Genomic DNA, 27134 nt, shown 5'->3' on the forward strand with positions numbered 1-27134 from the left:
GCAGTGTGGTGGGAGCTACATAGATTAAAAAATACAGTGAATTTCTGTTCTGAATGTATGCACAGGGAGCTTAACTATTTGCGATGCTGAATTTGCATACATAAGTGGACATGCGGAGATTTATCCTAGTATTTTATAAACTGTGCAGCGGGTTGCTGCACAGTTTATACAATAGGACGTAGTTCTGCACTGAAAGTATGTGTGAATATTTGCAAAGCAACGAAAGTGCTTACTTTCTCTACTTATTTTATAAACATACACATGTATATTTTACACGCAAAAAAATATAACATGTACATGTGAAAACCCTAATTGTATCCGGAGTCAGGTACATTTTAAAGTATGTGCATATACCGTTTTGAAAATAGTTGCGCATGAACTTGAAATCGCCATTTGTCGATCCCCCCACCAGTTCACCGAGACTCTCTAACACATCACTCTGAATTCCCCACAGTGGACTCTCGACTCCCAACTATAAGTCGCAGGTAATAAACAAGTCCAATTTCACTTGCACTAATCAATTTACATGTGCAAAACATAACAAACAAGTTTGCTAGTCTATGGGCCAGATTTTAGTACCTACGCACGGGCGTAGATTTGTGCGCGCAACCCGGTGCGCACAAATCTACACCCGATTTTATAACATGTGCACGCAGCCGCACGCATGTTATAAAATCCGGGTTTGGCACACGCAAGGGGGTTCACACTTATGTACCTTGCTCACATTGAGCCCTAGGGGAGCCCCGATAGCTTTCCCTGTTCCCTCCGCCCCCCCCCCCCACCTTCCCCTCCCTTCCCCTAACTAACCCGCCCCCCAGCCCTACCTAAAACCCCCCCTAACCTTTATTTTGGAAGTTGCGCCTGCCTCTGGGCAGGCGTAGGTTCTGCGCCTTGGCCGAGTGCCAGCGCGCGATCCCCCAGCAAGGCCGCTGTGCCGGAGGCCTTGGTCCTGCCCCCATCCCGCCCTTTTCACAAAGCCCCGGGACCTACGCGCGTCCCGGGTCTTGTGTGCGTCGCCGGGCCTATGCAAAATAGGCTCGACGCGTAGGGCTTTTAAAATCTGCCCCTATATGCGTAAATCTCTTATAAAAAAGCAACTTGGGTGAGTAGTTCTTGACCTTGCCCCAGAATGTCTCTTAATCACCCCTTTTTTGTGCAGGTAAAATGTGCATATGAAACCAAAAATACACGTGTACTTTTGATGATTATAAAATAGCAAGAGCATAAATAGAGGATCCTTACGTGTATATGCTATTTTTATGCATGGACCCCCTTTGAAAATTTACTCATTATGTTTCAGTACATATGTATATTTTCAATGAAAGAAACTTCATACTTTTTCTACCCATTTTATAAACATATTCATACATATTTTCTGCATGAATTAATTGTGAACCTGCATGAATTAACACTAAGTATTAAACACAGAGGCAAGTATCTTACAAGGTATATATGTTTATCATTTTGAAAATGCTACTTAGGGCATACTTGAAGTCACTAGTTCGCTGATACCTCCAGCAGTTCACCCAGTCCTCTGTTTCACTTAGACCCTCACCAGTTTGCCCGGATCTTCCACCCGAAAACTGCAGACAACAGACAAGTCCGATTTCACTTGTGCAAATCAATTAGCAGGTGTGAAAGTGTATGAATAAGATCAGTAATGTATACAAGTATAGCTCATTCAAAATAGCAACTACCATATATAGCAAATGTTGCTTACCTGTAACAGGTGTTCTCACAGGACAGCAGGATGTTAGTCCTCACATATGGATGACATCACAGGATGGAGCCCAATCACGGAACGCTTTTGTCAAAGTTTCTAGAACTTTGACTGGCACCTACTGGGTATGCCCAGCATGGCACCAACCCTGCAGCCAGCAGGGGTCCCCCTTCAGTCTTGTTTAAAAGCTACAGGCAGTGCCGAAAAATAAAATAAGAAAACGTAACGAACCCAACACAGCGGGGCGGCGGGTGGGTTTCGTGAGGACTAACATCCTGCTGTCCTGTGAGAACACCTGTTACAGGTAAGCAGCATTTGCTTTCTCACAGGACAAGCAGGATGGTAGTCCTCACATATGGGTGAGTACCGAGCTGAGGATGTCCAAGAAATGCACCAAATGTACTCAAGATGTGCAATAGGCACAAGTATTGGGGAGGAGTTTGGTAAGGGGCATCCTGAACCCTAACGGGCAGGCGGAAGGATGTTGGTACATCAAGTTGTAAAAAGGTTTCGCAAGACAGACTAGCCGAAGATGGAATCTTGTCTTCCGGCTTTGTCTAAGCAATAATGGGCTGTAAAGGTATGGAGAGAACTCCAGGTAGCAGCCCTGCAAATGTCAGGAAGCGGCACCGATCGCAGGTGTGCTACTGAAGTCGCCATGGCCCTCACAGAGTGTGCCTTAACACGGTCTTGAAGTGGAATACCTGCTTGCTGATAGCAAAAGGATATGCAGTCCGCTAACCAGGAGGAGAGAGTCTGCTTTCCCACAGGCTGCCCCAATTTGGTGGAATGGAAAGAGACAAACAATTGAGTGCTTTTCCTGTGGGCAGCTGTACGGTCTAGATAGAAGGCTAGAGCCCGTTTACAGTCAAGGGTATGCAGAGCCTGTTCTCCTGGATTGGAGTGAGGCCTGGGAAAGAAGGTAGGTAGTATAATGGATTGATTAATGTGAAACTCCGATACTACCTTAGATAAGAACTTAGGGTGAGTGTGGAGTACTGCCCGGTCCTGCAGAAGTTTAGAGTAAGGCGGATAGGTAACTAGGGCCTGTAACTCACTAACTCTGCGAGCAGATGTGATTGCCAAAAGAAAAATCACTTTCCATGTGAGATAGCGAAGATCACAGGATTGGAGAGGCTCGAATGGTGGTTTCATGAACCGACCCAAAACCAGATTGAGGTCCCAAGAAGGGGCAGGATGGGATAGTGGAGGCTTGAGGTGAAGCAAGCCTTTCAGAAAACATGTTACGAGGGGTTGTATTGAAATAGGAACATCCCCGACACCTTTATGGAAGGCGGCCACCACACTGACATGCATTCTGATGGAGGAAGTTTCAGACCTGATTCTGACAAGTGCCAGAGATAGTCTAGAAACTTTGTGGTGGAACAGGTAAAGGGATCAAGGGATTGAGAAGAACACCATGACTTAAACCTGTTCCATTTGTATAGGTAAGACTTTCTTGTGGAAGGCTTCCATGAAGCAATCAGGACACGGAAAACTGGCTCCGAAAGGTTAAGTGGTTGAAGAATTAACCTTTCAACATCCAGGCCATCAGGGAGAAAGCTTGAAAATTGGGGCAGCATAGGCACCCACTGTTCTGAGTGATCAGAATCGGGTCCGTTCCCAAGGGAATGTGCCTGCAAATGGAGAGATCCTGAAGTATTGGAAACCACACTTGGTGAGGCCAGTGAGGTGATATCAGGATCATGCGTCCCTTGTCCTGATGTAACTTCACGAGAGTCTTCGAGAGAAGTGGAAGTGGATGGAATGCATATAAAAGACTGGTTGCCCATGAGAGGGAGAACGCATCTCTTGGCTGTGAGTGTTATCTGCGAGTGAGAGAGCAAAAGTTCTCTACCTTGCGGTTTTGAGGTGACGCAAAGAGGTCAATGCGAGGATGCCCCAACGTTGGAAAATGGCATCCGCTACTGAGGAGTAGAGGGACCACTCCTGCGGCTGGAAAGCGTGACTTAGGTTGTCCGCCAATACATTGTCCACTCCCAGCAAATAGGTGGCCCTGAGGTACATCGAGTGGGAGAGGGCCTCTGCCCATATCTGCACAACTTCCTGACACAATAGGAAGGAGTCCGTCCCTCCCTGCTTGTTGATGTACCACATGGCCAGCTGGTTGTCTGTCTGAATCAGGATGACCTGATTGGAAAGGCGATCCTGAAATATCCTGAGAGCATATCTGATTGCTCGAAGCTCCAGGAAATTGATTTGGTGTTTGGCTTCCTCTGGAGACCAAGTTCCTTGTGTATGCAAATCGGCCACATGGGCTCCCCAGCCAAGGTTGGAAGCATCGGTGGTGAGAATTATTTGAGGGTCTGGAGCCTGGAAGGGCAGGCCTTGGAGGAGATTGATCTGATTTTTCCACCAGGCTAGAAACTGACAGAGTGAATCGGTGATATGGACAGTGGTGATAGAGGTTGGACGGACTGAGTCCATTGTGACCTTAGAGTCCACTGCATGACTCTCATGGCCAAGTGGACCATTTGGGTAACCTGTACTGAGGACACCATATGTCCTAGTAGGATGAGGATGTGGCGTGCAGTCGTGTGTTGCTGAAACTGTAGCTGGTGTGCGAGAGAGATGAGAGTGAGAGCTCGCTGTTGAGGCAGAAATGTCTTTGCCTGCAAGGTGTCCAAGTCTGCCCTATGAATGATGTACAGCTCAGTCTGTCCCTTTGGACACAGAACTACATGGTCAACCTAACTGAGGGGGGTCATTTATCAAAACGCGTTAGAGCGTTAGGCGCAATAATAGGGGTGTGCATTCATTTCCTACGTATTGGTAATCTGCAACGTATAGGGCCATATTCGTTGTATTCGTGGGGAAGCGAAATGTATCGTGATTCCCCACGAATACAACGAATCTTCGCCAAATTATTCGGCCGTCTAAAGGAGTGAATTTAAACAAATCCCCCACCCTCCTGACCCCCCCAAGACTTACCAAAACTCCCTGGTGGTCCAGCGAGGTGTCCGGGAACCATCTCCTGCACTCACGCCCTCAGCTGCCGGTATTCAAAATGGCGCCGATAACCTTCGACCTTACTATGTCACAGGGGCTACCGGTGCCATTGGTCGGCCCCTGTGACATAGTGAGGGTAAAGGCTATCGGTGCCATTTTGAATGCCGGCAGCCGACGGCCCGAGTGCAGGAGGTCACTCCTGGACCCCCGCTGGACCACCAGGGACTTTTGGCAAGTTTTCTGGGGGTCAGGAGGGTCCCCCAAGACTTGCCAAAAGTCCCTGGTGGTCCAGCGGGGGTCCGGGAGTGATCTCCTGCACTCAGGCCATTTGCTGCCAGTAATCAAAATGGCGCCGATAGCCTTTGCCCTTACTATGTCACAGGGGCTACCGGTGCCATTGGTCAGCCCCTGTCACATGGTAGGAGCACAAGATGGCGCCGGCCATCCATTGCTCCTACCATGTGACAGGGGCCGACCAATGGCACCGATAGCCCCTGTGACATAGTAAGGTCAAAGACTATCAGCGCCATTTTGAATACCGGCAGTCGAGGGCGTGAGTGCAGGAGATGGCTCCCGGACCCCCCGCTGGACCACCAGGGGGTTTTGGTAAGTCTTAGGGGGGTCAGGAAGGTGGGGGGTTGTAGTTAATTCAATTTTAGCTGGGAAATGAATAAGAATTAACGCATGAACGTATCGGGGGCCCCCCTTGCTGAATGCAACGTATCTGCCCCCCGATGAATACAAGTCCTGAATGCAGCGTATGCCGTCCCTCTGCACATCCCTATGCAATAATGCCCTAACGCATGCAATAAATACCACATCGCAAAATGTGTCTAAAAATTTTACATTTTTATTCAAGTGGGAGGAGTTTGGGCAAATTAAATGGAAATGAGTGCTGGTTCATGTTGCATGTGATGACGGAACACACACTATCGCGGGATTTAACACCAGAAATAACTATACCTTTTTCTTCAGCATTATGCCTATGATAGCTTTGTGCTATGGCCAAAAACAAGATTTATCACAAATCCCATTTTGGGAGAGAAGAGGGGAGGAGGGAGAAGAGGAGAGAGAGAGAGAGAGAGAGAGAGAGGGAGAGAGAGAGAGCACCTCTGTGGAGGCCCACAGATTTTTTAACTTTTTATACCACTGTAAGGGGGTGCATTATTAATTTGGGGTGAGGTTTGTGGGGTGAGTTGGGTTTTAGGGGGCAGTTTAATATGCACAGTCATATGTACGCACAGCACAGTTACCATCAGTGAAGATTTAATGTGATTTGGAGGGATGAAAGGTGAAAGAAGAGTAGATTTGTACCTTGCTTAATAGCTGCAATCAAGCAAGGTAGAGAGAACATGGTACAAATCTACTCTTCCTTCACCTTTCATCCCTCCAAATCACATTAAATCTTCACTGATGGTAACTGTGCTGTTTGTACATATGACTGTACATTTAAAATTGTCCCCCAGAACCCACCCTACCCCACAAACCTCACCCCGAGTTACAAGTGGTAGTCTTACAGTGGTATAAATAGTTAACATTTTTGTGCACCTTTATGGAGTCTCTCTCTCTCTCTCTTTCTTTCTTTCTTCTCTCTCTTGCTCACTTGCGCTCTCTCTCTCTCTCTCTCTCTCACACACACACACACACACACACACACACACACACACACACGTTGCCCCTTATCACAGGTGCAACATTTTTTCTTGCAAAATGATAAATCTAGGCCTGAGGTTGCTGCATGGAATGTTGAAAATGGAAAATATTTTTTTAATTGTATCATGTCTGTGTTTTTTGCATAACAAACGATCGCAGCCTATGTAGTCAGCATCTCCCCTTTAAGGCTGGTGAATACCTTTTTTTAAGACTGAAAAATCCAGATTACAAAACAAAGATCTGATAATTAGGCTGCCCCTCGTTGAAAATCTTTTCTGTTTTGTACCTGTGCAGCATTTTTTTACATAACTTTTTTAGTTTCTTTCCTACTCTTTTTTTTTTCCATTTGCTTCTTTTTTTTCTTTTGTTTTATTGAGGAATTTTATTTGAGGGAAGTGGGGGTGGGGGAGTCTATAGGCATATGGGGCTAACAGATTTCAATAAGCATCTTCAAAGCAGCAGTGCCGCCTGCTCCTGGCAAAAAAAAAAAAAAATGCAAATCTGCAGTGAACAAGAGAGTAGAGGGAAGCGGGCAGAATAAAAAATGTTTCCTCAACTTCTTTATTCATTTCAGCTTGGGGAGACTTGAAAGAAAGCTTTAATAACGTGGAAATTAACTTGGCTCTGAGAACATGTCAGGCACTGCATATCCTGCCACCCTATCTCCTCTGGGATTTATTATGCTCCAGGTCACCTATTGGGTGATATTTCAAAAAAATCCACCGTGGGTGGCTGACAGCATGACAAACCCAAAAAGAGGAGCCAGAGGAAGTAGGACATGCTGCTGTCAAGTCATAAAATGAAAGTTTTTTTCTAAAGTTCCCTTAAGCAGACAAAAAGTAAATAAATAAAAGGCTTGGGGAAACATTCTATTCCATTTGCCCATCTTACCCTCCTACTCGGTGCAAATCTTCTTGTATTTTGAAATAATTAGACGGCACTGGTGCTTTGTCCATTGATTCCCTCAACTGCTTTTACCTAGACTACTAAATCTGCAGAGGACAATAATGAATCAAAGGCTTTTCCACAGGGTAAAACCACATTTTACTCACAGAAAAGGCTTTTTGATTATTGCTCACCTTTTGTGTAGGTAAAAGCATATCCTTTTCTGAACAATGCCTGCAGTATCTTCATACTGCCAAGGTATTCCCAGGGCTGGGAGGGGGAGGGTGGAGAATGGAACCATGCACATAGTTTCAGGTTTACAAAATTACGCAGTCTTTCGTTCTGAAAACTTAGGTACAAGTCTAATCTCTTCAGGTTAATTTTTCATTAGGCAATAATCAAAGCAAAAATAACGAATCAATTGGTAAAAGTACCCATGGAGCTTGCAGCAGCGTGAGTATTATTGATTATTGCTCATAGAAACATAGAAACATAGAAATGACGGCAGAAGAAGAGCAAATGGCCCATCCATTCTGCCCAGCAAGATTTCACACTTATTTTTTTCATACTTAGCTGTTACTCTTGGCCCTTATAAGTAACTTTTTGGTTCTATTTCCCTTCCACCCCCACCATCAATATAGATAGCAGTGCTGGTGCTGCATCTAAGTGAAGTATCTTGCTAATTGTTTAGAGGTAGTAACCGCCATAATAAGCAAGCTACTCCCATGCTTGTTTACCCAGCCTGTGCAATTCAGTCCTTATTGGTTGTTGTCTGAATAAAAATTCTCTTTTCTTCATTCCCCCTGTCATTGAAGCAGTGAGCTGCACTGGATATGTATTCCAAATGAAGTATCAAGCTTAATTAATTCTGGGTAGTAACCACCGTAACAAGCAAGCTATTCCCCTGCTTTTTTGTGGATGCAAATCCTTTTTTCCAAATTTCCTCTTGCCGTTGAAGCATAGAGCAATGTTGGTGTTGCATTAACCGTGTGGATGTATATTGAATAAGGATATTAATCTCCAGGTAGTAGCCATCATTCCCACAAGCCAACCCCATGTCTCTTCTCTTCATTCACATCCTCTAGACTTTATGGATCCACAGTGGTTATCCCACGCCCTTTTGAAATCCCTCACAGTTTTGGTCTTCACCACTTCCTCCGGAAGGGCGTTCCAGGCATCTACCACCCTCTCCGTGAAGAAATCATGCAATGATTAGATCAATAGTCTGGACTAGGAAAGGAATTCTTTTCTGCAATGAGTGACATGCTTTTTCTTTAAAGGACTGTACTAAAATGGCACCATAAAAGATCACTGGAAAAACCCCAGAAAATATCCAAGCTCATGCCACAGGTAAAAATAACCGGTGGGAAGCTGCTGGACAGTGCATCAATGATTAAAAGTCACAGAAAACAGGAGGAGAGGACAAATTACACAGCAACTCCACTGTTTCTGAACCATCAGTAACCTCTGCCACCTCCATTGTCCAGTGCACAAAGTTGGCGGCCAAAACTGCCTGACCCGCCCACGGCAATGCCCAGTGTTTCCTAGGGTTTTCTGGATGGGCTGCGATGAAGTTAATAACTTCTTGTAGGGACATCATCATCTTCTCTACCTACAAAGAAACACAGCTTTTCTTTTGTTTGTTTATTTGTTTCATTCCATCAACAAATGCAGACTAGCAGGTGAAAAACTAACAGCAGCATGCAGCAGGTTTTTTCATACTGCGGAAGAGCCATCAACACATTGTTTCGAGACTCGGTCTTTTTCTGCCACCCATGCAGCTTTGTCTGGTAATTATTCTGAGATCAGTATTCAAAGCTGGCCGTTTAAGTAACTTAGCAGGATATAACTTATCCGACTAAATTCCGACATATATTCAGTGGTACAGCGAAGCTGCTGAATATATGCATATATCTGCACACTTTGCTAGATAAGTCCGCCCAGCTAAGCTTAGGCCTGCTCTAAACTTAGACGTACACTTATATGCCTAACTCTATTGATAGTTAGGCATATAGGGGTAGATTTTCAAAGGGTTACACGCATAAGATACGTGCGTAACCCCCAAAAAGCTGCCCCTATGCACGTCGAGCCTATCTTGCATAGGCTCAGCGGCGAGCGCAAGCCCCGGGACGCACGTATGACCCGGGGCTTTAAAAAATGGACGGGCCAGGGGCGGGGCCGGGGGTGTGGCGGTGGTCCGGGGGCGGGGATGAGGCGGCAGGCCGGGGCAGGGCCGGGGGTGTTCCCGAGTCCTCCGACATTGCGGTCGTGCCAGAGGTTCGTGCGCCGGCAGCCAGCAGGCGTAACTTTTGAAACAAAGGTAGGCAGGGGGATTTAGATAGGGCTGGGGGGTGGTTTAGATAGGTAAAGGGAGGGGAATGTGGGGGGAAGCGGTTGAAAAGTTCCCTCCGAGGCAGCCTGCACGGCTCGACGCGTGCAAGTTGCACAATTGTGCACCCCCTTGCGCGCGCTGTCCCTGGATTTTATAACATGCGTGCAGCAGCGCGAGCATGTTATAAAATCAGGCGTAGATTTGTTCGCACGCCCGCGCGCAGGTTTTAAAATCTGCCCCATAAGTTATACGTCTAACTTGCTCCGCCTATGATCTGTCCAATGCATGCCTATTTATTTGTGCGTACATTTTAGGCATATAAGGGACTTGAACTGCTTAAGCGGCGGCCGCTGAACATGGGCACATATTCAGCAGCTGCTACTTAGCCGCATAATTCTCGCTTTAATTACTGAACTCTCTGCTATAAAGGCACGCTAGAACACAAAAATGTGAAGATATTTTAAAGGGATTTCATTTTCATTTCTAGAAATGAAAGTTCTCATTTCCATGTCTATGCAAATCTAACAAAATGGATATTGCCAGCTTTTGTATTGCACTGAAGTTCCAGTACAGAATGGGACCGGAAAAATTTTCGTATCTGGAACAGATATCTCTATACAACCACTGTAAATACTCATAAAACTGATCATGAAGCGAAAAGACTAGTGTTAAAGTGAAATATTCTTTGATAGCAATATTTCTAATGGAATAGTGTTGGGAAAAATTCCCATGCAAGGTTTTATAATCCAGAGCCTCCTTTATTTATTTACTTTTTTGACCTAGCAGTTTCCTCCTCCTCTGGGCATCCAGCTCATTTGGAACCTGAGCCGAGATCCTGTTACTATGGAGACATCATTTGCAATCATGTAGGGATTTTTTCCCCTATTCTACACCCCCTGCCCCTCTCCCCCACCCCAACTCCCCCACTCACACAATATACCTGGTCAGGTCATTGAAGCAGTGAAAGGTTTTCGGCCAGTGACATGCACCACCTGCCACAATCACCTTTTATAAAATTGCCCACCCCGTATGCAGGTAAACTTTTCTTTGTAAACTCATTTATTATTAAATATTTAATAAAGAAAGAATTATAAAAAAAAAATTAAAATCCAACAACAACAACTTATGTGTTCCCGTCATGTTTGCCAAGAAGTTTACCTGGATTGTGCAGAGGTGTTCATGGGAGTGGAGTTGGGAAGGGATTTGAACATACATACATACATGCTTTTGGATTTTAAAAGTATGTCCCTAACTTTTCTTAAAAAATTGTGCGGATGTTTTAGCAAAGGGGTAAGAAACTCTAGTCCTGGAGTGCTACAAATAGGTCTGCTTTTCAAGATACCCACACTGAATATGCATGAGGCATGGTATGCAAATATATCTCCTGCACATTTATTCTGGATGTCCTGAAAATTGGACCTGTTTGTGCACTACAAGGCTGGAGTTTCCTATCCCTGTTTTAGTAGGTGTAACTTGTGAGGGTAGATTTTGGTGGGATAATTTTCAAAGTGGACATAAGCGTATAAAGTCTGTTTTGAAAATCAGTGTAATTTATGCACATTTGCTGACTTTTTTTATGTGTAATGTTACAAAATTAGCTCTCAAATAGGTATTTGTACCTAGAGTATTTAAAAAATTTAAGGTAAGCTTTAATATGCAAGTAAGATAATATTTACTGCTGTAGCTATTTAATTTGGCTGCCTGGAAACTTACTTTCAACTGCAGGCACAGAAATATCCTACATCACTGGCGGTACAAGAATGAACTTATATTTTGTTTTAATATCAAAGAGATACAATAAGTTCTGTAACTTATGAATTATTTAAGGCCGATACTATCACAGCTCTTTAATACAGAAAAGAGTATCTTGCTAGCTAGCAAAAATGCTTCTGTGTTACTATTTGAAGTCTGTTTGGGAAATCTCTATAAAAAAATGAAATAGCTTTAAAAGAAAAAAAGTCACCGTCATATCTAACAGGTGATGAAATTGGATCGTGATAACAGGGTGAACTGGAGCAATGTAATTCATTATAGACTGGATAGACTAGGAGCACGGGAAATAAAATGTTCATACAATGCAGAGAAAAAGGAAAGAAATGGGATGGGTCAGGGAAGAAAGCACATTGCACATCCTAAATAGTAACAGCCCAGGAAAAGCACACACAGACAGACAGGACTGAACCGTTCCCAACTTGGTACTTAAGAGCATTAGCAATATACTGTAGATTTCTAGAGTAAACATACACATTGAAGGTGTTCAGGCCCTCATAAGACAATTATAGTAAAGAACACACTAGGGATGTGCTTTTGTTTCATTCATTTCAGAGTTGTGTACATAATTCCCGGACTATATAGTGTACGCCTAGTAGATAGTATGCTTGTACTTTAGCTCAAGTTATGCACACACTATCCATTTTTTTATGCATGTACTATAAAGTTCAGGAGTTACGCGTGTAACTCCAAAACAAATGAAACGAATGAAACAAATAAACATCCCTACAAAATACTGAGGTAGATAAGGACCATAAGGCAATCTGGAATGATACTACCACTCTTATAATTTTTCCAGAAAATGATGCCACCTTTACAGTTTGTGAAAACTGGAGTCTTTGCTATTGTGAATTATATGCAAATGGACCTTTTCACATATGTTGAATGAAATTAACATTAACCCTGTATCACTCCATGATGTGGCCACACCTTGAGTACTATGTGCATTTCTGATCACCACACCTCATAAAAGATCTAGCAGAAATAGAAAATAGAGAAGGGCATAAAAAATGATTACAGGGTTGGATTACAGGGTTGGATTGGCTCCCATATGAAAAACATTTAAACAGGTTAGGGTTCTTCAGCTTGGAGAAGAGACAACTTACAAGGGATATAATAGAGGTTTATAAAATTATGTGTGATTTGGACAATACCAATAGTACTAGACGCAGGAGACACTTCCTGAAACTAACAGGTAGCAGATTTAAAACAAATTTAAGGAAGTATTTATTCATTCAGCACATATTTATTATGAATGTATTACACTGCAACCCACTGTGAATTATATGATATGTGCTAGGGGTGTGCATTCGGATTGACCGCATTAGTAAAACGCAACTCATATTTTTTTTTTACTTAAAAAATTGATTCGACATAAACGATCGGATTTCCCACATATCGAACATAGATATGTTTGATATGTGGGAAATCGCGATTGTTGAGCCAAAATAAAAATATAAACCCCCTCACCCTCCTTAATCCCCCCCCCCCCCGACTTACCACAACTCCCTGGTGATGGAGCGAGGAGTGAGGACGCCATTTCTGCAATCCTTGGCGAGAAGCATGTGACGTCGGCGGCACGTCGAGTGACGCCGGCGTCACGTGATTCCCGGCTCGTTCGCGCCGGACGGCTCGTTCGGCCCAAAAAGAACTTTTGGCCAGCTTGGGGGGGTCAGGAGGCCCCCCCAAGCTGGCCAAAAGTTCTTTTTGGGCCGAACGAGCCGTCCGGCGCGAACTTGCCGGGAATCACGTGACGCCGCGTCACTCGACGTGCCACCGACGTCACATGCTTCTCGCCAAGGATTGCAGAAATGACGTCCTCACTCCTCGCTCCATCACCAGGGAGTTGTGGTAAGTCTGGGGGGGGGATTAAGGAGGGTGAGGGGGTTTAAATTTTTTTTTTGCACATATGTACATATACCCAACTCATTGGATTTTTTTTATGTCCATATTGGCCGCAAGTGGGACCCCCTTTCGGACATAAAAAATATGAACATAAAATTTTGCTCTGCACATCCCTAATATGTGCAGCATACAAATATTTTAAATAAATAAAATAATTAAGCTATGGAACTTGTTGCCAGAAAATGTGGTTAAGGCCAAGTTTAAAAAAGGTCTGGACAAGTTTGTGGAGGACAGATCATTAAATAATTAGTAACCAGTTATACTTTGATTTCTCCACCTCTTAATTCTTCCAGAGTGCAACAAGAAACATGTTTTTAATCTTGGGATTTGCTGGGTACTTCCCATCAACCTGGACTGGCCTCTGTTGGAGATAGGATACTTGGTTTTATGGACCACTGGTCTGACCCAACTGTTGCATGGGTCGGACACCCTGCTCGACGTCCAATCCCGCTTTCCTTTGCTTTGGGGTCACGTCCAGGGACTTCGGGGTTGAGTCTGGGGGCTTCAGGGTTGTATTCGAGGCCTGGCCGCACTGTGGCCTTTGGGACTTCAGGCTCTACTGCGGTCAGAGTGATGCGTGCGGTCAGGGCCTGCCACGCCCGATGCCGCTGTCTTCCCAGCTCTCCAGGCGTGCACTGTTTACATTTAAATTAAAGGGCCAGCGACCCCTATCCTCGCAGCCCTATTGAATGACATCACAGTGCAGAGACTATATAAGGATAGTCTCTGCACTCTGCTAGTGCTTTGGAAACGACTTTTCAATAACTCCTGGGCTTTCCTGCACTCCTGGGCTTCCTGATTTCCCTGTTGTTCCTGATTTTCCTGTGGTTCCTGAGTTCCTGATCCATCCTGTTCCTTAGACCGACACCTGTCTCAACTTTTGCTTGGATACCGGCCACAAGTATCGCCACCTGCCTCAACCTGTGCCTGGATACTGACCTCGAGTATCGCTGCCTGTCTCAACCTTAGCTGGGAAATCGACCATAGAGACCACACGTAAGTCCAGCTCAACCTAAGGGGAATGTAGGCTGGTAGTGGTGAAGCTCCAGTGGGGTCTCTGCTTCTCTCCAGCCTCGCCTGATGAAGGTAGGGACTTGTGGGGTTCTTGCTCACTGATAGAATCAACTCCCCTTCGGTCCAAGGGTCCACATCCAGAACACCAGCATGGCATTTTTTTATGTTCTTCTGCTCTTTTGCTGCCTCACTCTGCACTTTGTTCCTGAGGTTGTTGATGCCACTCCTCTCACTTGATGTTTTGGGGTATCAATGCCACTGTGCTTGCTGCCATACCCTTAACTCTGTGCCTTGGGGTGTTAATTCCTCTGGTTATGCTGCTTTGGGTTCCTTGGGGTCTTCATGCCAATCTTTATGTTTCTTTTCCCCTCCCATATTGGGTGTTCTGTGGTGTTCTGTGTCACTGTTTGTGCTACTTTGCCCCTGGCTTGGTACTTTAGGGTATTTACCTCCATTGTTGAACCCCTTTGTCCTTCTTTTGGTGCCTTGAGATCTTCATGCTACTGTTGTTGGTGCCCTTTGCCTTTCTTTTGGTGCCTTGGAGTCTTCATACCACTGCTATGGTGCTTTGCCCCTCTTTCAGTTCCATAGGGTGTTTCTGTCACTGTTGTTGGTGTCCTTTCTCCCTCTCATGGTGCCTTGGAATGTTCTTACCACTGTTTGTGATGTTTTGGCCCTCTCATGGTGCCTTGTGCTGACTGTTTGTTCTACTTTACCCCTCTCACAGTACTTTGGTTGTTCATGACTCTGGTTAAACTTATCCCCGCTCTTGGTGTCTTGGGGTGCTGTTTTCTCTGCTGATGATGCCTGCATGCAAATTTCATTAAACTTGGATTGAACATCAGAATGTTAGAATCCAAAACAGGCTGCGTTGCTTTCCCCATTGACTTTAATAGAAATGTGTAAAGCATTATAAGGATTCCTTACCAGAAGGAGTGAACCAATTTCCTGAGGAGGTACAGAGAGATTAGTTAGGTAGAGGTTTGGCTTTGGCTCCCCTTTGTGGGAGAAGCAAATGGTGTATTCAAAGCCTTTATAAACTCCTGCCACCACCTCAGTGTGTGGATTTTTTAATTTCCAGAGTTTACCTTCATAAGGCAGCATGTCCTGTGCTGTTCCTGGTTTCTTTCATTTACCTGGATTAGGATGCAGGGGTCTTTCCCAACCGAGATGGGGACAAATTAGGAGACAGAGTACCGTTTTCCTGTAGTTTTATCCTCCTCTGGCAACTTTCAGTTACCAGAGGAGGAAGTTATTTCCACTCTTCCTGTCTCTATTTGAGATCCTCCTAAATGAGTAAGATTTTTCCTTTTGTGTCACTGAGTACCCTAGGGTCCAGAGGCTCAGATTCTCCTGTTTTGAGGACATGGTACCTTCCCCCTAGAAAGGACTGAAGAAGACGTGGTGAAGGCAAAGAAGGATGGACTCGTATCCATTTCTATGAGAAGAAGTGAAAGGCACAGTGTAAGTTTTTAGGGACATCAGGGAGAATCATCAGAAAATGGAAGTGTGATAGGATGCCCATTAGGTGCCACAAATTTGAGAAGAGAATAGTGAAGACAATAGGAAAGGTATGAGAACTGGAACTTTTCTTATATGCTGGAAGTAAATTGGGATACATCTTTTCCTTCCCATTCCCATGGGAGAATCTGGAGAGTGATTTGAAAAGTAAAGAAAAGTTGGGAGTTAAAGGACTCAAGGAATTGGCTGAATTAGAGAACTGTTGTTAGAAAAGTATGTCACAAATGTATTCAGTTTCATCTTGTGATAGTCAATTGCACTATTGTTTTCAATTCGAGCTGTAAAGACCATCAATTCACTTTTACAACCTATCAGTAAAATTAAATTGGAACCCACACAGTCTCAAGCATGATTATTGTGTTAGGATTAGTGGGTGTGTGGGCCCTGGGCCGAGGTGAGAGATGGTACTGCCCACAGGGAGGAGCCTTGTGAGCCTCACTGTCGGGAGGCAAGGTCTCAGCTGACGTCAGACACAGTACCAGTCTAGAGTCTTTATTAAAGAGAGAGCAACACTACCTGAGGAGCGGGAGTGCCAGAGAAAGGAACCACTGGTCAGTGGAATGGGGAATACCCAAGGAGGATACCTCAGAATAGATGGTAATGGTCCGTAGAGTGGGGTACACCAATGAAGTCCTCTGTAGAGATGGTAATGGTCCATGAAGCGAGGTACACTGATGAAGTCCTCTGTAGAGATGGTAATGGTACACAGAGTAGGGTACACCAGAGAGGTCCTCAGTAGAGATGGTAATGGTCAACAGAGTGGGGTACCAGAGAGGTCCTCAGTAGAGAAGGTAATGGTCCACAGAGCAGGGTACACCGGAGAGGTCCTCAATAGAGATGGTAATGGTCCGCAGAGCAGGGTACACCGGAGAGGTCTTCAATAGAGAAGGTAATGGTCCGAGAGCAGAGTACTCACTGCTGGAGTAGCGATGGTTCCAGGAAAGCCCTGGGGAACAGGGCAGGCAGAAGTCCAAGGTTTTAGGCCCTCCGAGGGGCAGATAGCCAGAGATGAAGGAGAGGCCCCTGAGGACCGGGTACCCAGGACGTCTCATGCCATGGAAGTGGAAGCTGGAATGAAGGGTCATTCAGTGAGCGAAGCAGAATTAGCAAGAGGGAACTTGTTGCCAAGTTGCAGTTAGACAGGGCTTAAATGTGCAGGAGGATTGATGTCATCCGGAGGGGACGCCCCCAAGGTTCCCGCCATGACGTGCTTAAGATTGGCCCATGCGCGCGCACAAGCGCCTAAGTGACTCCGAAAGCAAGATGGCGGTCGGCAGCATCTGTGCCGCCCTGGGAGGCCTGGGAGCGTTAGGCAGGCCGGCGATGGCTGGCTGAGGCCGCAAGTCTTCCCAATGGAATCAGGGATGTAAAGAAAGAGGTGAGCAACAGTGGTCGCAGCCGTCTGCGACCGACGGGCATAACATATTGCTGCTGATTATTGGGAGATCATCAGTGCTGTTTACCAAAGACTGAAAGAGGGGTTTGACCGTGAACAAACAAAGGGGCCTTGAAGCTCAGCTTCCCTCATCAGGTAACCTTGGACTCTCAGAAGGATGCTTTGGGTTATGAGAACTGTGCAAGCAGGAATCAAATTTTGAGATGCGAATCTTTAGGACCCATATCCGAGTTTTCCCGCCCAGGGGTTACACATGAAATAGCATAAGAAATGAAATGAATGAACCTGGAAAAAGACAAGAACAAAATTAATAAAAAGGCATCTGAAATAAGAAACTTCTGCTTTTTCGGCATTTTAAAGTAGATTGCATTCAGGTACTGTAGATATTTCCTTGTCCCCAGAGGGCTCACAATTTATTTTAAGATGGTAACTTTTAAACAGACACACGGGTGCACATGAGCGCACATTTGTCAGCCCGCACAGAGGGACGCGGTCATTTTACAACATACGCACATATGTGTGCACAATTTTAAATGGACGTGCGTATGTGCACACAAATCCCCCAACTACCACGTAAGTGAGAAATTTTACAAGGGGTGCATGCCGACACCATAGGTAGTTTTCCCAGTTTGTTCCCAGTTCGCCCAGTTAAGGGATAGTTTAATAGCCTCCCTTCCCCCTTGTTAGCCCCAACCCGTTAAAACCCCTCTGACTAGGCTAGATTTTTTTTGGTTTATGATTTACACGCCATCCATAACAGTAGTAAAGTTACGTGGCATGGGACCTCAGCGTGCACCTGTGCACGTATTTATGCGCACATCTCTTGGCCTGGCTTTGACACACCATGTCCTGCCCAGACCTTGTCCCGTCCCTTTTTGAAAACTTTTTACTTGTGCGCACAGTGGGAGATGTGCGCGTCCTTGGGTGGATTTTAAAATCCATTTGGGGCACAACAGCCCAACCTATGTACGTATCTCCTGGTTTTGGTGTGCGCCGGGTTTTTAAAATTCACCTATAAGGGGGTGATTCATCAAGCCGTGATAGTGCTCTATCAATATACACGATGTTTTGCATCTCCTCCCCTATTACAATGACCTTCTTTGCACATGATTTGCATGTATGAATAGTGCAAATGCATGCAAAGAAGGTCATGCATAGGTGGTCAGCTGCGATAAAATAGCTACATCGCCCTTGAAATCTAGCTAAAAGTAAAAGTATGCATGTTTTTTAATCAAAATGTGTGAAGATATTTTTCAGATTCACAATTAGGCTAGGTAAATTCTGTATTTTTCTTGTAAGTAAAACACTTCTAAATGAAGGTTAAATGAAGAGCTTGAGACAAGTAATGTACATCATTGGAATGTATTAGCTTGAAGGATTTCATGAAATGATGTGGTATCAGTAATGTGAGTTTATGGATAGGGAAGATTAGAAGTCCTTGTTCCAGTGGGAAATGTGAATTCTGCAGGCTGCAAATGTTTATATTTCAGGACTATAGCAGCAACAAGCAATACTTTTCTAAATCAACATTTATGTTATGTACAGCTACATCTATTTATTTGATTGAAGGATGATGCAGGGGTGCATAGAAAAAAGCAAGTGCACGCTACCATTCAAGAAGTGGCATAGCTGTCATGTAAGGTCTTCAACTGTACTGTTTGTATTACACTGCATTTCCTAACATTAGTGGTCTATTTAATATGTTAACCAGTGTTTTCATAGTCATTATAATGTAAATTAGGGATATGCATTCATTTAAAACAAATGTGTAAAATGCAGTAAATGAGGCTATTATCAGTTTGTTCTGAATAGAATGAACTGAAAATAACCTCCTACAAAAATACCTGAAAATTTTGGGTATTTTGTATTCGTGCATTAAAAAAAAAAAAAAAAAAAGGGCCTCTGGGCCTTGGCCTGGTCCCGCTGTCAAGGCCTAGGTTTGATCTAGCCCAGAGGACTGATCCCGTTGCTAAGCCTGGTGCTGGGATCCGGCCGGAAGGCCTGGTTTCATCGCCAATGCCTAGGCCCAATCAAAGGGCTGGTCCTGTCACTGAGGCCTAGGTATAGGTCTGGCTCTCGGGCATGGCCATACATTCAAATGGTGCCATCCAGTCCACAATAGGTACCACAATGACATCATTCTGGTACATCCTTCAAATGGATGATGTCATTTTTGGAAGATCACAGAAAGAAGAAAATATCAGGAGGCCTGGTCCTAGGTCTCCGGGCTGGGCCTAGATCTTGGCGATGGGATCAGGCATCAGGCCAGCCCTGGTGCTGTCACCAGGCTTCATGTTGGGCCTGGACACAAAGGCCTGGTTCCACTGGAGGCCCTTTTTGGGGGGTAGGTAGGAGTTGTTTTGTCTTTTTGTTTTGAGTATTTTTTTCAGTTTGGCAAAAAAAAAAAAAGCTGAAAAAATTTAAACTAACTAAATCTTGACAAACTCCACCTCCCCAATGAAAAAACAAATTGAATCAAAAAGTTTGGGGCAGCATATATACAGTAACATTACACAACAGTGTCATTATCTACTTGTACTGGAATCCATGTATCAGCATCTGATTCCATATTTTAAGTTGACATAAGATCTGGATAGTCCTGTGAAATGGCACAAAGACACAAAACCTTTTCACCTGCAAGTGGTTGATATGAGTATAGTTTGGGTTGTCAGCAATCAAAAGTAATTTCCATAGGAAAGCTATTCAATGGTCTTTGTAAAATGAGTGGATTGGCTCTGTTATATTTCTCCTCGCCATTAGCCCCCATATACCAAGCATCCTCACACTATTCCACAAACATACCACGTTAAGCTTATTATTAATTAAAAACTATGTCTATAACTTTTTATATTCAATATAATGAAAAAGAACATTATTTCACTCAACTGATCTTATAATTTCTTAATTTTAAGACAGAGTCCAACATAATGTGTTTCACTGATTATGCATTACAAATGCTCACTTGTTGACATTGTTGGCTGATCTGCTGGTTGGGCACATGACTTAACATGGCATGCTGTGACTAGTCGACGCTCAACCTGTTATGTAGTTTTATTATACTTGAGCAGTTCAACCAATAAAACTCTACAGGGGGATCCAATCCACCTCTAGCTTTCTGGACCCAAGAATTTCCAAGAACCCCCACTTTGGTTATTAATGTGTATTACTGTAGACTCTGGTCTCAAATACAAGAACTTAATTTTTTGTCTCTTCCACGCTAATTGCTGCCACACAGACTCATCCCCTTCTATAACTCCCTCCTCATTTTCTTCCATCTCCCTGTCCCTACCACAGGTTTCTGCTTGTAAACCTTAAAAAGATCTGAGGAAGTAGGGACTGGTGGTGACCACCATACAGCAAGTACCATTGTGTGTCAAGAACTCACTTCTCTATTACATCTGACATTAATAGGAACTTTTATTGGTGGCTTCTGTAAATAGTCCACAGATTATACTGGCATGGAAAGAAAACTGAGCTCCCCTTTCAAAACTAGGGCCAGCACCACCATTCTTATGTAAGAGCAATGGCAAAGCAGTGTGAGGAAGCCTGTTATCATGGCTCTGAAGATAAAGAAGGGAGTTACTGTAGGTTTCCAGTGCTATTAATTTGTCATTTTTTTTCATGAGCACTAATGTATTCTCTGCAGAAGAGAAAGCATTCTGGGTTCAAATGGACCAATCTGTTTGCATAATAGTACTTCTGTAGACATATAAATCATAGCAGTAAATGCAGAGAGAAATTTTAAGATCTTATTTCCATTTGAGCCATTTCATAGCAGTAATGAGACATGCCAAGAGTGCACATCTTCATCCAACCATGTAATAGTCCCCCATACAGTAAATGCATTCTCCTGTCTTGTCTTACTGCTTAAGCATAAATGCATGCAAGTTTGCACTGATGGATAGTAATTGCTAACAAAATTATATTTAACTTGAATATATTCATTTAATTTAATCACTCAGCACTGAAAATGGACATTTTATTTATTACCAATTACTAATGCAAAATCATAACCAGCGAAATACATTTAAGTGTCTTAAATGATTCAGGTTAGTTCCTTAATGAAGCCCCCAAACCTTGATGTTACTACACAAACACTATGCTCACTGGTTATTAAATGTCATAAACTCAAAATGCTGATGTCTGAGGGTCTTCTCACTGCCCTCTTTTACAATAAAATGAAAAATTACATAGGGGGACCATGCATACAAATATTCTGTTTTCAGTGCTAAAGTTCACATTGCTCTTATATTACAGTTCTAATAATTATATTGTTTTTAAAAACAAGCTGACTGTGTTCAACCGTGGGTTATACAATGACTTCAGAGCCATAAGGGGCAGGCTGAATTAACCCTGGCTTTGCCCTTTTAAGTATAGACGTGGCCCCCCATCGGGATCTCTACTAAAGAATTTGGCCTAGTGGTTAGGTCTAAGCCAGGGGTAGGCAACTCCAGTCCTGGAGGGCCACAGACAGGTCTGGTTTTCAGAATACTCACATTGAATGTGCATGAGATATATTTGCATACAATGGAGGCAAATATACCTCCTACATGTTCATTGTGAATATCCCGAAAAGCCAGATCTGTTAGTGGCACTTCAGGACCGGAATTGCCTACCCCGGGCTAAACAGTATAGGATAGAGGAAGGTACCATTTTGCCACAGTGCCCCCACTGAAGGTTGCTGGAGTGGTATTTTCCTGCCCAAATATTAGCAGCTGGCCTATAGGTTCAGTGTGACATTTTATTTTGGAGTTTTTAAATTTTATTTATTTATTTAGATTTATATTCAACTTTTCGAACTTTTTTCAGCGCTTCAAAGTGGATTACATTCAGGTACTGTAGGTATTTCCCTATCCCCAGAGGGCTTACAATCTAAGGGGCAGATTTTAAAAGGGCCGCGTGCGTAAATCCTTCAGGATTTACGCGCGCAGGGCCCTCGCGCGCCGGCGCGCCTATTTTGCATAGGCCGCCGGCGCGCGTAAAACCCCGGGACGTGCATAAGTCCTGTTCCATCCACTTTATCATTTTGGTTGCCCTTCTCTGTACCTTCTCTATCGCAACTAAATCTTTTTTGAGATGCGGTGACCAGAATTGTACACAGAATTCAAGGCGCGGTCTCACCATGGAGCGATATAGAGGCATTATGACATTTTCCGTGTTATTAACCATTCCCTTCCTAATAATTCCTAACATTCTGTTTGCCTTTTTGACTGCTGCAGCACACTGAGCCAACAATTTTAAAGTATTATTCACTATGATGCCTAGATCTTTTTCCTGGGATCTTTTTCCTAATATGGAATTAACATTGTGTAACTGCAGCAAGGGTTATTTTTCCCTATATGCAACACCTTGCACTTGTCCACATTAAATTTCATCTGCCATTTGGATGCCCAATCTTCCAGTCTTGCAAGGTCCTCCTGTAATGTATCACAATCCGCTTGTAATTTAACTACTCTGAATAATTTTGTATCATCCACAAATTTGATAACCTCACTCGTCATATTCCTTTCCAGATTATTTATATATATATTGAAAAGCACTGGTCCAAGTACAGATCCCTGAGGCACTCCACTGTTTATCCTTTTCCACTGAGAAAATTGACCATTTAATCCTACTCTCTGTTTCCTGTCTTTTAACCAGTTTGTAATCCACGAAAGGACATCGCCTCCCATCTCATGACTTTTTAGTTTTCTTAGAAGCCTCTCATGAAGGACTTTGTCAAACGCCTTCTGAAAAATCCAAATACACTACATCTACTGGTTCATCTTTATCCACATGTTTATTAACCCCTTCAAAAAAATGAAGCAAATTTGTTAGGCAAGACTTCCCTTGGGTAAAACCATGTCTTTCTATATGCTCTATGATTTTGATCTTGAGAATAGTTTCCACTATTTTTCCCAGCACTGAAGTCAAGCTCACTGGTCTATAGTTACCAGGATCGGCCCTGGAGCCTTTTTTTAAATATTGGGGTTGCATTGGCCACCCTCCAGTCTTCAGGTACAATGATGATTTTAATGATAGGTTACAAATTTTAACTAATAGATCAGAAATTTCATTTTTTAGTTCCTTCAGTACCCTAGGATGCATACCATCCAGTCCAGGTGATTTGCTACTCTTTAGTTTGTCAATCTAGCCTACTACATCTTCCAGGTTCACAGTGATTTCGCTCAGTTCGTCTGACTCATCACCCCTGAAAACCATCTCCGGAACTGGTATCTCCCCAACATCCTCATTAGTAAACACGGAAGCAAATAATTCATTTATTCTTTCTGCAATTGCCTTATCTTCCCTAAGAGCCCCTTTAACCCCTTGGTCATTTAATGGTCCAACCGACTCCCTCACAGGTTTCGTGTTTCGGATATATTTTTAAAAGTTTTTATTATGAGTTTTTGCCTCTATGGCCAATTTCATTTCAAATTCTCTCTTCGCCTGTCTTATCAATACACTTAACTTGACAATGCTTATGTTTTATCCTATTTTTTTCAGATGGATCCTTCTTCCAATTTTTGAAGGATGCTTTTTGGCTAAAATAGCCTCTTTCACCTCACCTTTTAACCATGACGGTATTCGTTTTGCCTTCCTTCCACCTTTCTTAATGTGTGGAATACACATTAATTAATATTTGGCATTCACTCCAAAGATGAAGAACTATTTACACAGCTATTGCATACACTTTTTAGTCCTAAAAATAATGTACTTCTTTGACTATTGAGGCCTGCCAGGTACCTAGATTCGGTCTTTAGACAAGTATAAAAAATTTTTTTAAAACCCAAACATTCCAAAATGTACTAGGCTGGATTTTTTTAAATAATTCAATTGCTTAGCCTTACTAGGCAGCTAGAAGAGAGCAAAGGGGGAGAAAGATTTAAGGTAAAGAATAGACACAAGAAGGCAAAGGAGACAAAACCGTACAGATAAAGTTCTAACAAGGCAGAAAAATCAGTGCTACATATATATATTTGCCACCAATAATGTAGGGGACCTTTAAACATATCATTAAGTTAGGTAAACATGTCCTGTTGTGTTATATCTGACAAGTAGTATTCAGTGAATCAGTATTTTAAAGTATTATCCACTATAGCTTTTTGTAATAATATTTTTAATGTTGACTTTATGTTTCAACTTCCCTGAAGTTTAATTTTCACTTCCTTGAGAATAACATGCCTGTTTTCTGTTCATAATGCTCTTGCCAAAGGTTTTGAATTCTCCGTGATAATTTGGATGCTGAACTCAGACCAGAAACTGGGCAACAAGTTACAAGGAAGTCTTAGAATTTTTTCACTCTTCCTCTAATCTTTGGCTACGTGAAGTGCGTAGATAATCTACTTTATAGTCAGAAATAACTGGTTCTAGGAAGATAACTTCATTGCTGCTTGGCACAGAAGATTAGAATGTCACATTTCAAATGGTTTTGTTTGGAATGCCACATCTTAGACATGAACAAACCAAACATGAGAACTTAGGGATGCCACCCTTGCTACTGCTTGGCAATAAAAGCAGATGCTTTATTGAACAGTTTCATAAAACCAGGATTTACATATCTAATGGGAGTCTAATGTATGAAAAAAAATTATGAATCCTCTTTATAATACATGGGGATTTATACTTGAATGACAAACAACAGAGGGTAGTGTGAAATGGAATTCGCTCTGAGGAAGGAAGGGTGATCACTGTAGTGCTTCAGGATCTCTCCTGGGGCCAGTTCTGTTTAGTATGTGAGCAATACAGCAGAGGTGATGAGAACAATAAGTATGGACTTTTTACAGTTGTCACTAAGATCTGTAATAGGGTGGGCACGCCTTAAGGGAGAATAAAGAAGGAGAAGTGGTCTAAGAAAGGTGTCAATTACTAAGCTGCAATACGGGTATAATGTGCAAAGAACAGCATTTATTGCAGGACTTGACCATATTGAGAAGATACCATATGATATCACACGTTATTTTGGGCCAAAATATGTCACTATTACGATGTGCTGATTTGTATGTGATTTTCATGTATTTTGCAAATGCATGCAAAACAGCTAAAATATAGGTAATCTTATGCAAACAAATAACATGGATGGTCAAAGCCGTATTATTTTCCAAACAACTACCAATCAAAAGCTATAGCTAACTTTTCTCTGGTGCATCAGGATGTGAATGCACATCCTGATCCCCCGGGGTTGCTATTTAAAGGGCAATGGCGCCTGAAATAATAACCCCCCCTTGAAGTGAAAAATTCCCCCTGGGGTCATGAAAGACACCTGCCCACACCTCTACCACCTGTTGAAGAGGCCTAGAAGTTAAAAATAGTAAAAAGAAATGATCACAGTGACATATGGCGATGCCCTAACCCATCTTAAACCCCTTCCCATTTCCAAAATGTAAACCTCTGGTTAACCCCTCCCTTTTCAACCTAACCTCCCAATGCATCCAAACCCCCCCCCCACACACACACACTCTGATCCCCCCTTCCATAGATTACATCCCTGGTGTCTATTGGAGATCCCCTAGATCCTCTGAACTCACCCAGACCTCTCCAGATGTTTAAAAGACTCCCTGATGATCCGGTGGTAGTCTGGAGTGACCCGTAGCTTTGGGCAATTCAGCACCATATTTCAAAATGGTGATGACCGGCCTTTCCCTTATTACATGATGCCTATTCTTTCCTGTCTCGCCATAAATCCTTCTAAAGAATGGCATTGGCCAGCCCTTAGACTGATGTCATGTGACATTAAAACACTGCCAGTCTCAGGACTGGCCGCAGCCATTTCTGGTATGGCACATATTTTCTCTTTGAAATTTATCCCACAAAGCAACCCACACACAAAAACTGGTACAATCTGGCTCCATACCCAGGTATCGGTTGTAACAGGGTGGATATCCTGAACCCCATCTTCCCTTTTCCAGGCCTTCAGACTCACCAGAGCTGTGGGGAGGTGGAGCAGCCAGTTCCCCACCATTCTCAACTTTTCTGAGCCTCCTGCTGCAGTGTTGATCTGCGGGGGGGGGCTTGTGCCAATGCCTTCCCTCTGCTGCCTTCCTCATTCTGGCCACATGGAGCCAGACCTCATGACCAGGCAGCCGCTTCTGGGTTATAACCTGGCATGCTGCTCGGCTCCCATGCCTCTTTGTGCCCATGGCTGGCCCCTGCATCCCGAGGAATTGACTGGCCATAGCACCGACATGGAACATAGGGAAGGATGATTGTGAGATTTAAAAGTGGGAGAAGAAGCCTCTTCCATCTTTCCCATTGGCCTCTGCCATATTGTCCCAGCTGCTCGCCTGCACTTGAATTCCTGCTGCTTCCTTGCTCAATAAGGAAGGAAGGATTTTCCAGTACTGTTAAAAGAGAGAGGCTCGGGGGCTTTTTTTTATTATTATTTTATTTTTACAAAGTAAGAGTTCCCTGTTTATCTGACTTTGCTACTAACATTGTGATTTGGGAGGATTTATCTCCCCTCTGGTTACCCCTTCTCTCTCTATTCACAGGGGCTCCCTCTTAAGAGACAGGGGATTTAAAATAAATTATAAAAAGTTAAAACAACAATAAATAAAATATAAGAACATAAGAAAATGCCATACTGGGTCAGACCAAGGGTCCATCAAGCCCAGCATCCTGCTTCCAACAGTGGCCAATCCAGGCCACAAGAACTTGGCAAGTACCCAAAAACTAAATCTATTCCATGTTACCATTGCTAATGGCAGTGGCTATTCTCTAGGTGAACTTAATAGCAGGTAATAAGACTTTTAATGAAACTCTAGAGGGGTAGATTCAGGAACAATGACAGGGAGCATTTCTTTACAGAAAGGGTGGTGGATTAAAGGAATGCGCTTCCAGAAGATGTGGTGAAGACAAGAATGGTAACGGAATTGTAAAGGGCATAAGATAAACACAGAGAGTCATGACAGGCTAGAGGTTGGAAATGAAGAAATGGGGTAATCTGTGTTAACTCTAGGAGCAGCAGTTACCACCCTAAACAACTTGCT

At 43.4% G+C, this 27134-nt stretch overlaps 1 pseudogene; it reads right to left on the reverse strand.

Annotated features, from left to right (window-relative positions):
* LOC115089436 overlaps positions 1–27134 on the reverse strand; it is a 1328227-nt pseudogene that overhangs the window by 802660 nt on the left and 498433 nt on the right.

This window comes from Rhinatrema bivittatum, chromosome 4 (assembly GCF_901001135.1).
Source record: "Rhinatrema bivittatum chromosome 4, aRhiBiv1.1, whole genome shotgun sequence".
Lineage (NCBI taxonomy): Eukaryota > Metazoa > Chordata > Amphibia > Gymnophiona > Rhinatrematidae > Rhinatrema > Rhinatrema bivittatum.